Source organism: Branchiostoma floridae, chromosome 5 (genome assembly GCF_000003815.2).
Source record: "Branchiostoma floridae strain S238N-H82 chromosome 5, Bfl_VNyyK, whole genome shotgun sequence".
NCBI lineage: Eukaryota > Metazoa > Chordata > Leptocardii > Amphioxiformes > Branchiostomatidae > Branchiostoma > Branchiostoma floridae.
In genome coordinates this window covers 11,115,921-11,133,066 of record NC_049983.1, presented here as the reverse complement: position 1 = coordinate 11,133,066, position 17,146 = coordinate 11,115,921, and the positions used below count along the sequence as shown (strand labels likewise).

Here is a 17,146-nt window from a genome sequence, read left to right as displayed (position 1 = left end):
CTTAAATGTGGTCCTTTAGTAAACAGGCGCAGTGCGTTCTACCGACGTGCTATGTATGCTACCCATAATGCCACATTTTGATATTTTCCAAATTAGGCATCACATTTAGTGCATAATACCCTATGCAGGATATGCCTTATGTAAGATGAAAGCTAAGCTGAGAGGAAGCCGTGACATCTAGATCTTTCTTATCAGTTCACAAGACTTTGATATCATTAATGTACCATGGATCAAACACTGTCATAGAAAGACTTGCTCTGACATCAATCAGACTTATATATCTAATCTTAATATTTGCGTCATAGAAATTAACTTTGCATGTATTGCTAAGTAAATATGTCTTGGGTTTCTTTGATCTTGTACTGCCCAAGGAAATTTTCTTACCGCTGTCAAGATGGGTTCGTGACTTGTGTAAATTAGATTTTCAAGTCACCACAAACTCTTTCCAGTGCAAATGTACATATATAGGGGTGGTGGAGCAAAGTTTCAGATAAAGTAGGAAGAAAGAGTTTCTCTTCCAGCAGTATTGGATTGAATAGCCCAGCCAGCATCTAATACAAAAATGAACCATGTAAGATTCTTCAAAGACTTTGAAATTCTTAATGCTATCACTCATGTATTGACTTTATTGATTGTACATGTACCTAACTACAGATGAATCAAATACAGTATGTGAGAGCTTGCTATATACAAGTGATAGATGCAATGTCTATGTGTGGGGACTTCTGGTATTAAAAGTCCAGATACTGAAATAGTCACTCAGGCTTTGCTAAAAGTACTGCACTCACACGAGTTTCACATTTGGTGAACATAAAGTTGAAATTATCTTCTCAATGTGCCTTTGCTGTGCCATCAACCTTATATAAAATGTAGACATAATATATCTCCTGTCAAACTCTCTGCCATTTACGCCATCATGTGTTTCCTTGCATATTTTGCTGACTCCTACTAAAACTTGCTCATGCCTTTTATGGAAACCATAAACAAGGAATTCAGAGTACATTACATTATTACAAAGTGCGTGAAATGGTCGAGTTACTGGCCATGGGCCGTGTAGTCAAACTTTTCTTGGAATGAAATCTACTTTTTGTCATTTGACACAGAAAAGACGTTTTAAAGTTCAAGTTTTGCTTATTTTATGCTTCTTAAAAATGTCAGCAAAGATTATGCCAATACATGGTTGTTGTCTTGTCCATCCTATCTTCTAGCTAATGTAAAAGGTAGGAATTCTTTTCTTCCCTATTACTAAAGAGAGCTATGTTTTCTGTACATTGCACAAACCATACATTACATACAATTAGGGCAGTAGCTCATCATCATCATGATTTGAATTATTAGCGTCCGGCTAGTTGATCCGTTATGTCTTGTCTGTTTTGCTGAGTCAGCAGACAGAAACAAGACTGTTTCATGAATAGACTTACCACCACTGCAGACCCATGTGATAAGGAAAGTTTGCAGTCTGAGATGACAGTCAGAAATTGTGATATGCATATAGGTCAGATGTGGTTTCCAATATCACGTCATGACAGCGAGTAATAGTCGTGGAATGGCCAATCCTCGAGCTGATGTAGTCACTTTGAAAACAAGTTATGACGAGAAAGATTATGTGCCCTAACTTATGCATGGTCCTCATGAAAATTCTTCTTCTTCAACTTTGGTGTGGTCACTTTGAAAACTGGTTTTGACGAGAAAAATCATGCGACTTAACGTGTTAGCCTCATGAAAATTGTTCTTCTTCGGTCACTTTTAAGACAAGTTTTGACGAGAAAAATTATGCAACCTAACGTGTTGGCCTTGTGAAAATTGTTCTTCATGCAGATAGAAGTGTGATAAAGCTTGTGGTAATGCAGGTTTATTGCCTTTCATCATTTGGAAAGACATTAAGTTTTACTGCTTGATCGATGGGGCCATCAGCGCCACCGTCAAATTCTATCTGTTCAAGCTTCGGGTACTCAAACTGAAGCGTTAATGGTGATGCATGGGAATGACTTATACCGGCTAAAAGAAACCCCATAATTTGAAAATGTCGATAAGAGCGTTTGAGGCTAAATCAGGTTTTATTGCCCCCAAACAGCTGTGTTATTCCAGAGAAGGAAACTTCCATAAAGATAAATCAGGACGATCCTCTGCTTTTGTTTTAAAGCCCAGAAATCCATTTCCCTAAAGCTATTGCTTGCGGAATCTTTGTGTATTTTCAGTATGGAGCTGCATCGCTAATAGATAAACATAAACTCAACAGCGTATTAAAGTGAAAGCAGTCTCTTTTGCATCTAGAATTATACTGGTTGTAGTTTTCTGCCAGACAATTAGTATGCATTGTCTGGATCCTGAAGTTAATCCTGTAGCAACATTCTGTAAAAAATTGTTGGAAATAGAGTACTATGAAAGATGAAAAGTACTAGAAAAACACAAAATTAAGTCTTAGAATAGTTTGACTGAAAATCTGTGTCATGTTTTAAGTGTCATGGTTCTACATTTACACTAGCTAATGAAATAAATTGCAACTCAATTATTGTTTCAATCTGTAACTGTTGCACCCATCTGTCAAATACATTTACCTCTTCACTAAATATTCAAAATGTAAGCCTAAAGGCTGACACACTCTTATCACCTCATAAAGCTGTGGTCTGAGATCTGATAAATGTAGCAGAGTCTGTACAGTGCTCCAAATGAGCACATACTTAACTCAAAGTAATGTTTCATACCTGAGGTGCTATTTTCACACTTTAAAGTAAAAGCAATTGTGCCGAATGGTTAACTCATGGTTAAAGGTTAAGATTAAGAACTGTACTAACAATTTTAGACATTCTTGCCTTGATACTGTAGTAAATGAGAGTCCCACACAGTGCTTGACATGTGATTTGTTGTGAAATGCTGGCCTTGCAATACTAGGGATCTTGTGGGACTTGAAAATGATGAAATATGTGGTAATTTGCTTCATGTATTATTTACAGCAAGTCTAAAATTGGTCTGGAGAGTTATAAAAACACACAGAGGAGAACCCAAGGACATGACAAAATATGATACACAAGAGCACATATCAACAAATATTAGGGCACTCAAACTAATCAGACACACCAACACACCAATCTTTAAACAACCTTGTACTGAAACAGTTCCTGGCCTGCAAAGATAGCCAAACAACCACTCAAGGGACTGAGGAAAAATGATGGTGGGTGAGGGGGTGGGGGGTGGTGGATTGATGATTCAGCTCCATACAAATTGGTTGGTTTGCTGAGCAAAACATTACATTTGCACATTATACACCTTTAGTTCCCAGGAAACATATTTACAAGAGGAAACCATGTCTTATATTCCATATTGTAATATAAATGAAGTTCAGGAAACTATTATTCAACCCCCCAGAGCACAGTATTTGTCTTGTAATCAATTGTTCCTAGTAAAACTGCCAAAAAAGTGTTTCAGGTTTTTTATTTCATTATTCCCCACAGTGCAGATATTGTGTACTTTGCACAATATGAATGCCCTTCAACCATTTTGCCTTGATGTGTTTAAAGCAAGAGTCAGCAACTTTGTTTGTTGATTGGGACAGTAATGCCCCTTTGGGACTGTAGGAAAGTGGTTTCTGGTTGGGTAAGACAATTGTGCAGGGCTGTTTTAATGTAGCTTATGATTAGAGTTGGTTTGCAGCACGATGTGGTTGGCTGGCCAGGGTAGACTGAACCTTTTCTCTAGGAAATATTGTATGAAAAGTTCCTCAAAGAACAGGTCCTCACTTTGTGTGCAGAGAATATCCTAATTGATTCTCTTCAAGCTGTCATTTAGATTCAACTCATATCCCAAGTGGAAGCTTGCGATTAGGATAATGCGGTACCTATTAGCTGGTATCACTTTTATTGTGACTCAGGGACTTGCTGGTGTTGATGAGTTGATGGTGCTTAGTTTGTTAAATGGTTTAGAATACGACTAGTGGCTGTTATGAATTTCTGCATACAATGTACATCATTAAATGCACTGAATACTTTGGGGCCCAGGAGAGACTTTATCTTTAAAACAGTATTCTTGTGAAATTAGAATCTCATTACAAGATTGCTTTTGTGCAGCATTTATATACAAAATGTATATTTATGCGTGTTCACCCACTCTTGATTGCTGGCTCCCTCCCTACCAACCCTCCCTCCCTCATTTACTCACTCACTCACTCACTCACTCACTCACTCACTCACTCACTCACTCACTCACTCACTCACTCACTCACTCACTCACTCACTCACTCACTTTCATTTGGCATTTCTCCATCCTTTTAATTCACACATTCTCAATACTGGTTATGTGAGACTCCCTCTCTTTCCTCCCACAAATAGTGGTATCATGTACCAAAATGTATGAGACATGATAGGCTCCCACCTTTTTTTATGAATTATTCAAAGCACATATCAAAATGTTCTTATGATTACTACAGCAAAACACACATAGAAGACAAATTATGATTGATCTAGACAAATGTTTGGAGAGACTTTTTGCATAACAAAATGAAAATGCAGTAATTGCACTAATTACGAAGTTTAATGAGCCCACTGTAATGACATGTTTGACAGACTATGATTGATACAGTGCCACTCTCCTTTGTGAAAGTTAATAGCTTCGTTCCAGATGACGTAGAAGTTCCCGTCTCAAGTGTTTGATAGCCCCGGGAGACGGGTCTTGCTGTGCAGGATGATTGGCCTAGATCACAATTAAGGCTCCATTATCAACAGTGGGTGTCTCATCTACATGTACATCAAAGAAATGCTGTAGGCTAAATGATATACTCCTAGTATGTGTACACACTGTATGAAGTAGGTTTAGGCTGCTTAATGACAGTAATAAGCAACAACTATATATAAAGCTCTCTGATAAGCAATACATTTAGCCAAATGCCCACTTGACTTCTGGGAAACTGCCATCGTGAAAGACTTTGCTGGTCTTACCAAGAATCATACATATTGTATGAAGTAGTTTACAGTAGGTGGCTTAATACCCCTGTCACATTATCCATGATCTTTGGGCGTATCGATGGAAGATTGACTATATGTAAGATCGACAGAGGGTTGCTCATATTTTTCACCTTAAAACTGTCCCTGTCACATATAAGCCATACTTTGTACATTGTACAGTAACTGTTGTTGTGCAATAAAGTTATAAGCGAGGCTCGGGTGATCGCCGCATAGTCGTCGTCCAATCGATTTTTGCCAAATGTGACAGGGGCATAATGACAGTAATATAAGCAACAGCTCTTATTTACATGATATTCTATGAAGCTCTCTGATAAGCAATACATTTAGTCAAATGTCCACTTGACTTCTAGGAAATTGTTATCATGAAAGACTTTGCTTGTCTAATACCAATGAAGAACCAGAACCATACATATTGCATAAAGTTGGTTTAGGTGGCTTAATGACAGTAATCATTATATGGGGTCAATAAGCAACAGCTCTTATTTACATATTATTCTATGAAGCTCTCTGATAAGCAATACATTTAGTCAAATGTCCACTTGACTTTCAGGAAACTGTTATCGTGAAAGACTTTGCTTGCTTTCCCAGTGGAGAGGTAGAACCCTTACTAAGAAGGTTTTTCTACATTCTATTTCTAGCACGTAACCCATAATCCCTGGATCATCATAAATGTAGCTTTAGTATTTTGCCAATTAGACCATCTTTGAAAGGCAATCTTTCTACTTTGCAAAGTAATTGGATTGCAATATGGGAAAAATGATCTCTTTGCAAAGTGCAGTGGCTGTAATTAGTTGTAGGATCACGATTTGGGGGACGTTAATTGGTTTGATATATTTATCATGCAAAAGGCCAGGTGATCCTGAAGTTAGAAATATAATATCAGTAAGAAGATACCACCATACAGAGACAGGTTTAATTCTGCATCTGGTTCATCTGCTGTCTATGAACTAATGTCTTCCAGTAACTTAAGTTTGTTTCAAAATCTTTATTCTTTTGCCTGAGATATTGGACCTCTGCCTATGACAGACAATATTGCATTTTATACCAGCCAATCTAGAATTCCTAAGGGTGGCGTGGTTACTTAACCTGAGTGTAAACAATGTTTCCAGTACATTTACTGTTACCATAGTGCTGTCAAATCAGGTTACCATGATGTATGTGTATGGTCAGACTGTCCTTGGGTTCTCCCCATCATACAGCATGCTCCTCTTACAGAAATGGGAGTTCCTTTGAAGGGTAAATTGGCCTGAAAATTGCTTTTTGGTCAAGAAGAAGGCTGAGGAAAATGGATGTTCCAATACGGAGCAATGTTGCACTTTTGGTGCCCTGCTGGTAGCCAGGAGGTCTGCTGTAATATGAATACACATGTGCAGGGGTTGCACTTCTGAGAAGTCGAACAACTTCTAGGAAATTGACCACTATGACACTATATTAGGATACAACAAAGAAAACTAATTTTTAGTCTTGGATGCATCAAATGCTAATAATAGCTAATGGGCTTTCAGTTTTTATTTGACCTATAAGTTTTTATACGCTTTTATCCATTTTAATGCTCAGGTCTTTTTTTCACATCGTGTAAAATAGTCAAAGAAGACCGTTTTCACAGGTTCTGGAATGTTTGGGTCTTGGATGCATCTAATGCTACTATAATTATAATAGCTAATAGGTTTTCTGTTTTTACTTGACCATATACATTTTTATCCATGAAATGCTCCGGTCTAACGTACATTTTCACATCGTGTAAAATTGTCAAATTTCTGCTAATGCTGGTGCACTTTCCAATGAAAATTTAGTTGACTCACCAAAAGTTAGTGTTAAGTTAAGCTGAAGTTTTTTGTACATCAGGTGGGACATACAGGGCAGCTCTTGTATCTATTTCATTAACCTTTGGGCCACGCAGCTTAAAATTAAATTTTGTGCAATAACTACGGCAGGGTGATGATCTACTGGTAATGCTTTTTTTTCTTTTTTTACGTGACCGTTTACGCTTTTATCGATTAAAATAATACTCTGCTCTAACATACATTTTCACATCGTGTAAAATAGTCAAATACCTGCTAATGCTGGTGCACCAGTGCCTTTCCAATGAAAATTGTGTTGGCTCACCAAGTTAAGTTGACGTCATTCCTGGATAAGATGGCACCTTTAGGCCAGCTCAGGTTATCTCTGTTTCATTAACCTTTGGGCCATGCAGATTAAATTTTTGCAATAACTACAGCAGGGGATGGTCCATTGGTAGTGGTGTGTTGTTCAACTATGTAATCTTTTCCAACTACAAAGTGCTAAGTAGAGAAAGCAGCATGTACCATTCTCAAAGCCTTTGTTATTTACCAAATCGGGATCAAGCTCACAACCTACTGAAAGCAAGGCAAACACTCCACTCATTTGACCATCGGACCATAAGAATAGAAATATCATCATTAGTTAGTTAAGCTGTAAATTGCCTAAGTCAATGATTTTAAGTTTTCACATGTAAAAAGTATGCAATTCAGCCTATGGCTGTGATGATCAAATATACCATTCATTCATAACTGTTGCTGTTGTTTTTTCTAAGTATTCAAATGCAGCACAGTCATGAAGTGTGATCTAGAATTACCAATCTTTAGAGTCTTCAGAGTACATTATACTTTCACTATGGGATGAAATACTTCATCTTTCCAGTAGCGCCAATAATCCAATTGGGGCCTGCCCGGCCTTCTGCCCTGCCCTGGCCTTCTGACCCATTTACGCAGAAATGCCCTGTGATCTCATATGATCATGGACCATATTCATAGGAGACCTGCATCCAATATTAAAAAGAAGAGCATCAATCATTGCCAATAGAGGTCTTGGCAAGGCTGAAGGAGTAAACTTTTTGAACAAAACTTTTATGTGCAAGTAAGAATATCATTGAATTTCATGCATTGCTTTTAGATTAAAAAGAACTATTTGTCGTTGAATGTTTCATTTCATTTTAGGGGTTATCTGCAGTATTAGTCACGCTCACTACCTTATTAGACAGCCATGACTGTACAACCTATTTTATGAAACACCCACGTGCACACTAAAAAAAATTGAACTCTTCTTCACAGCGACAGTTCTGCTTGTCAAAGTATTCGTATCAAGTTACCAGCAGAGCTTTAGATTTTGTTGTTTGTGTCAGCTTTGCATTTGAAGGCAAGCCCTATCTGTATGTTGACATTCACGACTCGGAGCAAGACATGTCGATTTGAGTTTTCATCAATTAAAGAACAGTGTCTGCTTGGCTGGCTTGAGAGTCAAGTCCAATGTCTTCACTAACATAGCAACAGGCTAAAGTCGCTGATGACTACTCAATTGCAGGATGATGATAACCTTCCTGGATGTCTCCAGATCTGACGAGAGTCGTGATTGAAGGTCTGATTAGAGTCACAACTAATGGACATGGATTGGGACTGATGTGATTACAGTGCAGATTGTGTTCGTCTTCTAGAGATAGATTGAGAGTTTTTACTTCCTGTTTCATAAGATATATTGCATTTGATAGAAAATTATTTGTGAGAGACAGGCCCAGTTGATTGGTTTGTTTTGCACATCCGGTAAAACGCCTGTAGGCATAACACGCCAATTATGTACAGTAGGCATAAGCATGGTATGACTTGACTGTAAAGTTTATCCACTCATGCTGGGATGGACCCCTTCTCTTGACAACTGCAAAGGGATTCATAGTGTGTACTCCTCAAACACAGGGCCTCTTGTCTTGTCAAGTATTATATTATCTAAGTTCCGGATATGAGAGGACTGCTCTAACCATAGCTACATGATTATATATCATAAGGACAGTTACTCATTTTCACTTGTCTTGAGTCAAGTGAGGAAAATGAAATAGAACCTGGTGTAAAGTGTCCTTTCCCAGGGCACAAACTTGGGGGCTGCTAGGGATTCAAACTCAAAACCTGCAGATTGCATGTTTACGAGCCTCATACTAGTTCCCCTGTAGCCACAGGGAAACCTATTTCCTTTGCTTTCAAAGTACAGTATTTAGGAATATCAAGGCGACAGACGGTGGATTCAAACTACAGTATTTTGAAAATATTGCAATTTAAAATCACCCTCCATCAACTTGATATGCCTATTTAAAATATACATGTATTGTAGGTTGCTCCATGGTTAAGGTGAACTAGCATTAACCACAAGACAACCTTTCCACCTTTCATTACAAAGAAATAGCTGCTCTGGCAGGGTAACAGTTGAAATCACAAAAAAACTCTGTCGAAGAGAATATTAAATGGAAAGCAATATAAAAAAAAGAATTGGCAATTAAGTTGTCCACCACCATATTCAATGTTTATATCCCTTAATTTGTCAGTCCTATACTCATTCCATACCTCTTCCTATTATTGAGAGCAGCGGTGCCATAGCTCACATTTGATTTGTACCACTGTGACAGTTGGCCGTCTCAAAACTATGTAACTGAATGTTCAGCTAACGATTTCCTGTGTATTTTTGTATTCCTGTTGTGTCCGAAAGGTGCCACAGAATGACTAATGGTTAAACTTGCAAGCAAAACACCTGGTAGGTGTTATTATATGTCATAAAATGCAGCACGTTAAATTCTGACCATTAGCTCTGAAGATATAAAGATGACCGTAATGTCGGTAGTTCCCTTCAGTTAGGGTGGCAATTCCCCTCTGTAATAGCACATGGTAAATGCATAACTGCTTATACAGGCCCATGGCTTGAAGCTAGCTTCATGCATGAAATATCAATTTCATGTTTCAGAACTTCTCAGTCTGATGTTCCATATTGGAGTAGACAAAATCGGCATGTTGGCTTAGAAATAAAGTTTGGTTTGTTCTATTCTATTCATCATCGTTACATTTACAACCCCCATTCCTCCTGGCACAATATATGGTCAATGTCCTTTTCACTGAGATAACTGTAAATTAGTGCTGACTGGAAATGCACAACAACGCCCCAAAGATGGCCTGGAAAATTGATTGTTACGTACATTGTATATTTCTCGCAACCAATTAGTTGCACAGGCAGTTATTTTTTTATGCCTTTCCCGCATATCTATGCCTAATAGTCTAAGAGAATGATTGAGAACAATATAAACATGATCTATATTCTTGTGGAGTAATTTACTATTGCCATTTATAATGACAAAATGGATGAGCAGTTTCTCTTTGTGTAATTTACACAAACAGCATGAACGATAAGCACTAGAGTAGTGTTCTATATGCATGAGATAAATCAGACAAATGTATGTGCCCCCAAAGACAGTACCTACCAGTACCATGTCTTTGTGTGATATTTTATTATTTGAGATAGGAGAAAAGTTCAATGTGGCTAAATGGAAAGCACTGAAATGTAACTGCCATTACAATGTTTAACTCTGTGTATGGAGTCATTTTTGGTACTGGTGTGTTAGTGTCTTGGTATGTGTTTGTAGCTACAGTCAAACCTGTCTATAGCGGCCACTCAAGGGACTGGTCAAAATTGGCCACTATAGAGAGGTGGCCACTATAGAGAATATGCTAATTAATTGACCACAAGCAATAAGTTACACATTGTTTTAGTACCCACTGATCTTTATTCACATAATACTGTACTGTACATGTACTGCAATGATTTTTAAACTATATGTATTAAGAAAACAAAAGCTATAAAAAGTTTTAAATGTTCTACAGTTGATATATTGCCTGAAGAGACCGGTATCGTCATATTTCTTTGATCTTTCGTCTTGCATCCTTTGATACTTCGCCGTCCGTGTGTTCCCGCTCGCGTTCACACGTCAGATTCGCCCATTATGCTAATGTGGCACTCACAAGAAAAGTCACGTCATTTTAGACTTATCTCTTAATAAATGTAAGAATAAAATCCACCATAGTCTGAAGTTCATATCATTTTGTCTTTGTAACAATTTATTTAGAAATTTTTGTGATTTAAATTAACCTAAGCGATAGTGTATTAGAACGTAACTTTAACACAATTTACCTCCGTAATATTGGTGTCGTCTATTGAACTTATATGACCTCGTTTGTCAGCGGGTATGGGTAGCGCCAGTTTACGAAGTTTTGTTTTGAAAATAAGTCAAAGAGGTTTTAAATCCGCCTAGGGTTACGATACGGCCGCTGTATATGGCCGAACGCGTGCCGAAACATAGATCAGCGGTCCGCGTGGCCGTAATCGGCAGTGTTTTTGTACCTGCGGGACCGGAAATCGTGTGGCCGTGGCCGCGTTGGACAGGTGGCCGCTAAGCCTATTTCTTAATCATTACGAATCCAAGGGACCGACAAAAAGTGGCCACTATGGGCAGGTGGCCGTTATGCAGAGGTGGCCGCTAATACAGGTTTGACTGTATTTGATTTTGAATACACTGTCAATAGGGTGGCAGAAAATCAATGAGTGAAAAGAAAACGGTAAAGGTAAGACTTGTCGAGTGTCAGGAAGTCAGAGTCAGAGGTGGTAGAACTAGTCATCAATCAGACAGTCCAGGTCATGGGGTAAATGGAAAAGGCTACTATTTTACAGGGAGGTATTGTTTTTGGTCTGTCTGTTTTTCTGCATTTGTACAGTTTTTTACAGTTGTATATATTTTCCATAATCCTGCAAATAATGTTCACCATTTGTACTAGAAAATGAAGAATCGACACACATAATGTCAACCAAAATTTTTTTGCATACACAATCAAACAAGGAAATACAAGAAACAAGACTTGAGATTTTTGAACTGCTGTATGTTTGTCATCACTCCACATACTAAATTCTGCATTTTACTGGCCAGCATTGTCAATGTGACAGAAGGTACAAGAAGAACGACAGTGATGTTGATCAATGAAGGGATTACATTTAGGAACTAACAAGGTGTAAAGTATTGTTCACAAGGCTTAGCATGTACTAGTATTTACATATTGGGTCACCATCTTGGGCACATGCAGTGTGCGTGACATTCTGTGACATTCATCGACAAGGACAGAAAGGATAGGAGACTTCATTTACAAACCCCAATGCGCTGATGGAACACGACGGGTCAGCCTGCACCGTTTCCGCAATGTCTTCAGAGGTAATTGAAGAAGATGGTTCAAGCTGTAATTTCAGACTCACCTGCATCCTAACTGTGAGAACATCTTTCACCGAAATGTCAAGCCTACCCCAGAGGCACACAGATCAGCAAGCATGATTTATCCTGACTTTGACAGCTATCACCCAGTCATGCTAACTTCAAAGTTGTTCCTCAACTGTTTTGCCATGAGCAAGTTAAAGTTCAATACTGTAAAGAGCTATATCTTTAATTTATATGCACTCCTTGGAGATTGATGCTTGTATGCATGAGACTTAGTGCATACATTGTACAGACTGTTGCTTAGTGAACTAAAGTCCAATGCAATGAATTTCGATCAACTGTAAGGCATATGTAAATATTATAATATTATGTATATATGACAAGTGGGCAGTGTAATCCTTGCTTTTTGTATGGTATCCAATTTTGTATTGATTTTGGCAAGTTCCCCTGGAAAACAAAATCTGGCTTCTTCTGACAGATGGGCACTGTTATTAAACAGTGCTTGTACACCAATAACATGAGGTACTGCAAAATGTATAAAGCAATAATTTCTTTTTTGAATTAAAGACAAGAAAAATGTTTGAGTCATGAAAGCTGATACCACACGTTTCTTTCCGTGTAAGTACCAGATTTTGGGTCAAGAGAACTTTGTTTTGCCTATAACATATAGAGTAACATTAAATGTAGTTCATTGAATGATTAATAGCTGATCCAGGTTGGTAGGTCATTTGAAGTCGAAAAATCAGTAGTATAAACAATACAATCATTCATCATGTTGATTTATAGCCTAATTAGTACTTGTACAAAATCAATTCATTTGTATCCACCTGTTTGTATTCACAGTTGCAGTAGACCTTACGAAAATCCCTGCACTTTTGTTGTGTCAATTAACATTCTGTAAAAAATATAATTCTTCAATACATGTACACTTTGCAGATATATGTTAAAGTTCAAAGCCTGTCTCACTTAAAATCAAATGTCAATGATCTTTGTCAGCCATTGACCCAGTCCAATCCAAGAAAATCCCTCCCTAAACAGAGTTATTTGTAGTTAGCAGCCCAAAACCTCTGGCATCCTATGTGAGTTTAATCATTTATCCATGAGTTAAGCCCAGTGCTCACTTTCCTCACGGGTTATCATCTGCAATAATGACTTTATGACCTTTGTCTCTTCTAGGAAACTGGGGTGATTCAAATTAACTACCTTTGGCCCTGGAATCATTAATCCCTGTTGGTGCATCGATCCGTCCTGTCATCTTCTTTGTGTGCTGTAATTTCTGTTCAAGTGGATTGGGCATTAGGTTCAGGCCCTTGAGTTTGGTATTAGCCTTAGGCCTTTAACCTGCGCTGCTCTTTAATGGTACATTTCGTGCACAGTGCTCTTTGGCAATTAATTTAGAGGGTGTAAAATCGTCCTTGCTTGTTAGATTTGGTCATGAGTGTAACCACAGGTGACAGTGCGCTGTGAGGATCGGTGTCTACTGAACATTAACTTTTATCGCAAGTCAGCTGTTATAAGAACGTGGGGCCTCGTCTCTGCCAGATGGTTAATTGAAGGATAAGTCAAAGGCTTAAGTTAAGCATCTCTCAGCTGACCTAAATGCATACTACATGTGCTGTAAATGATGCGGACGTATGGATGAGGATTTTTTCCACGGGCTTATCTATGTAGCATGTGCTAATAAGTCACAGCGTATGTCAGCTGAAAAAAAATCAATTTTCAGCCACACAGTTGTGTATAGTTGTTGTTGATGCTGATCTGGCCAGTTTACAGATTTTTGTTAATGTGTGAATCATGTTTCTTCAGGCATATAGAATGCGGCAGTGCAGATGCCACTGTGACACTCTATCTCATATGCCATCTGAAACCAATCTTAGGTTTCAGGTCCTTAAATCCCTACAGCAGGGTTTGTATCTCAGCACCTTTACCGACAACTTTACCAGAGCGACCCTGTTAGCGGGAATGTCTAACACCTTTAAGCTGTGATCTGCAGATATCCTTGTACTATATTATATACTGAACGTATGTAGGGAACTGGAGTATGTCAACTGAGCGACCTATCAAAAGTACCAAACCTTAACAAGCACCACATATATGGAGAGGCTTAGGTCACATTTCCAAAGCGGGGCCCGGCTGGGAATTGTTTTAAGAAACAAAAAATTAAAATGTATGCCTAGAAATATACACGAAGAATGCCCCTGAATCTTATTTTGACGTCTTGCGTATTTTGATGTACTTTATATCATTCTTTTCGCTCCCGACAGCTGCATGGCTGGGCCCCGGTTTGGAAATATAACCTTAGCCTAAGGATGTGTAACCATGTACATGCACCTTTAAACCATGGGTGCCCAGGAAAAATGGTGTGTATTGAATTGAATCACCCTCATGAAAATAGACAACAGTTCTTGTCTCATTACCATATAGATCACAGTAAATTGCAGACTTTTTAAATAATGTATGAAAAAAGGACAAAGCAAGGTTAATCACAGTTTTGTATAGCCAACAACCCTGTAATTTAATGAAGTGTCTTGCCAGTTGTATCGTTACATTCGCCACAACCTCATGCAGAAAATGTGGCCAATTCAAGCTGAAGGAAAAATGGATGGCAAGTGGTGTTTTAAGTGCTCATCTTTATCGGAATCCTTTCCACCCATCGATGAAGGTACTTTGGTAACACCAGCAGTGACAGCTGGATCTAAAGATCACTTGGAATGATGGGTTGTGGGTCACATTTCTAACCCTGCCTGTAAGAATGGATGGTTAGAGCTTTTATCTGTCTTTACAACCAGAAACCACCCATCAGGTACCTTGTAGTAACTGTCATTTTGATTTGGCATCTAATCATTATAGTGTAATATGAAATAGTAGAAAACCCCAAATATATCAAATATTTTCCTGTATTGAGAACAGAAAAGATTTGTAATATCAGAATACTTATCACTATATTTTGATGAATTGCCTGTAGTCTAATACATCAAGTCGTTGTTTGAACATATTCTAATTGTACATTGGATAATCTATTTTCGCTCATGATCTCTACAAATTTGTAAAGGAAAAAATGATGCATCTGTTGGTTAAAAGCCAAGAGGAAGATGATTATGTCCCTATGGAAAATGAATTGAGTCACCCTTTTGCATAATTGGTAAATGATTACAGCTACCTTACGACAAATGTCCGTCGTAAGTTCTTGTTTACAGCAGCTTTGTTCCCTCCTATTGTGTCCCCCTAACTGTCCTTCAATACTACTCTGTTGAACATTGTCTAATTCCAGTAGGCATGTGAGAACCAAGGTGTAAATGTTAATACAAAAAACACTTACCAGTCTCTGAAAACTAATCAGCACACCATGCCTTTACATGCTGTCATAAGGGAGCTGGGCCACAGTGTCGTTTTTTTACCCCAAACGTCGATCCGTGCGCTAATAGTAGGGTTGTCACACACGCCAGGCAGCGATCTCCCACGTTGTGCGGGCTTACGCGGTTTACTGTAAGTGTGGAGGTGGTAGCACTTCAGCTCATTACATATTTATGAAGTGCTATATATTATTTACAGGGAGAGTCCATTGCATCATTTGTTTGGGGACACATCATTAGTTATGGTAAACTGTATTTCTAATAGAATATCAAAGATATCGATCTCCAGTTTTGCCGTATTTTAGATTTCCACACCTGAAACCAACATGGAATGCAAACATTTGCCTTAGTTTGCATTGTCACCTTGTCTTCTGTTGAACAGCCATAGAATTAGAATTAATTTGAACGCCCTGTTTTTCATGTATCAGTGAAATGTTAGTTTAATTAGCATATCTTTAAGTACAGCATTTTGATGCATCTGCTGTTGTCCTGCTAGTAATGATATGCGTACTCTATTCAAGCTCATTTGCACAATTGATTTTATCCAGGACATATGACTATGGGATGCCCCACACACTCCTGCAAAACATGCTTGTGACTACAAAATGTAGTAACAGCAGGTTACAGCAGGGGACAAATGCATCTAGGCCTTTACAGCTTAAAATTACATATCCTGTATTTTGTGAAAACGTTCTCTGCTACACAACGCACCATAATGAGCTCCAGCGGGGGTCTTTAGGCCACACCGATTTAATTTCTTGGTTCACGGATTCGCTCGCTCCTATTTTTTGGAAATAAAAATAAAAATAAAAATTACTACTCAGCAAATTTTCACCATTAATGAAGCCATTCACCAACTTTCTGGTGTAGCAAATTGGACTTTATATTATAAGCTCCTTAAAGTGTGGGTAAAGGTGCTGTTACTGTACAAAAATAGTGTTTTTGTACTTTTTTCAAGCTGAAAACTTTTTTCTTTATGTTTTGGATTAGTCGTTACCTTTACCCCAACCATTTTACAATTTTTATTTTTATTTTTATTTCGCCCTCTCGCTCCATATTTTTTATGAAAAAATCCGTGAACCAAGAAATTAAATTGGTGTGGCCTTACGCCTTGTTGAAAATAGAAAAATCTCAAGATTTATTTTAAAAACCTCAAGATTTTCTGCTAAATCACAAGATTTTTCAATGGAATCTTGAGATTTTTGGAGACCTTCTCAAGATCTTGTATAAAGTCTCAAGATTCTTTGAAAATATCTAAAGCTTCTTTTTACTAGGCTATCAGGATCAGTCACAAAGTCAGTAAGTCAGTAGATGGAAATATGTCTTATTTTGAGATTAATGAATCTGAAATCAGAAGTATAATGATCCTTGTGACTTATACCCAAGTCATCGTAAATTTTGTTATCAAATATTGAGTCAAGGGATGCCTGGAGCAACAGTAAACATTTCTATCAGTTCAGGGTATTTTCATATCTTTCTATGTCATCATTTCAATAAGAGTTTGTCCTAAAAAGACTTGAGAGCATTGGAAATAAAATCAATATGTTGTAAAAATCGTAACTTAGAGGTCATTTACACTACAATGTATGTGAAATATGATATACATATAGTGAAATGTGTGCTGCCATGCAGGTTGACTAATTTCTGCTATAATTGTAGAAAGGCTGTCTTTATGCCTATGATCACACTGCAAGACTGCATGACTTTCATACTAAAGATGATGGGGAAAGTCTGTAAATGTAATGTGTGATACAACAACTATGAACAATAACAGCTCAAGCTTGATAGATGTATTTCCCCATTTAATG

At 37.9% G+C, this 17,146-nt stretch overlaps 2 protein-coding genes across 3 annotated transcripts in view; one reads left to right on the top strand and one right to left on the bottom strand.

The window, feature by feature from the left end:
- The window catches only part of LOC118415369 (leucine-rich repeat neuronal protein 1-like), a 40,250-nt gene extending 24,780 nt beyond the window's left edge, over positions 1 to 15,470 (bottom strand). The window contains exon 1 of the mRNA XM_035819924.1: positions 15,305 to 15,470. The gene's annotated coding sequence lies outside the window, so the exon portion shown is untranslated. The remainder of the gene's footprint in view (positions 1 to 15,304) is intronic.
- The window catches only part of LOC118415371 (mitochondrial inner membrane protease subunit 2-like), a 61,165-nt gene that overhangs the window by 29,031 nt on the left and 14,988 nt on the right, over positions 1 to 17,146 (top strand). The window lies entirely within an intron of this gene.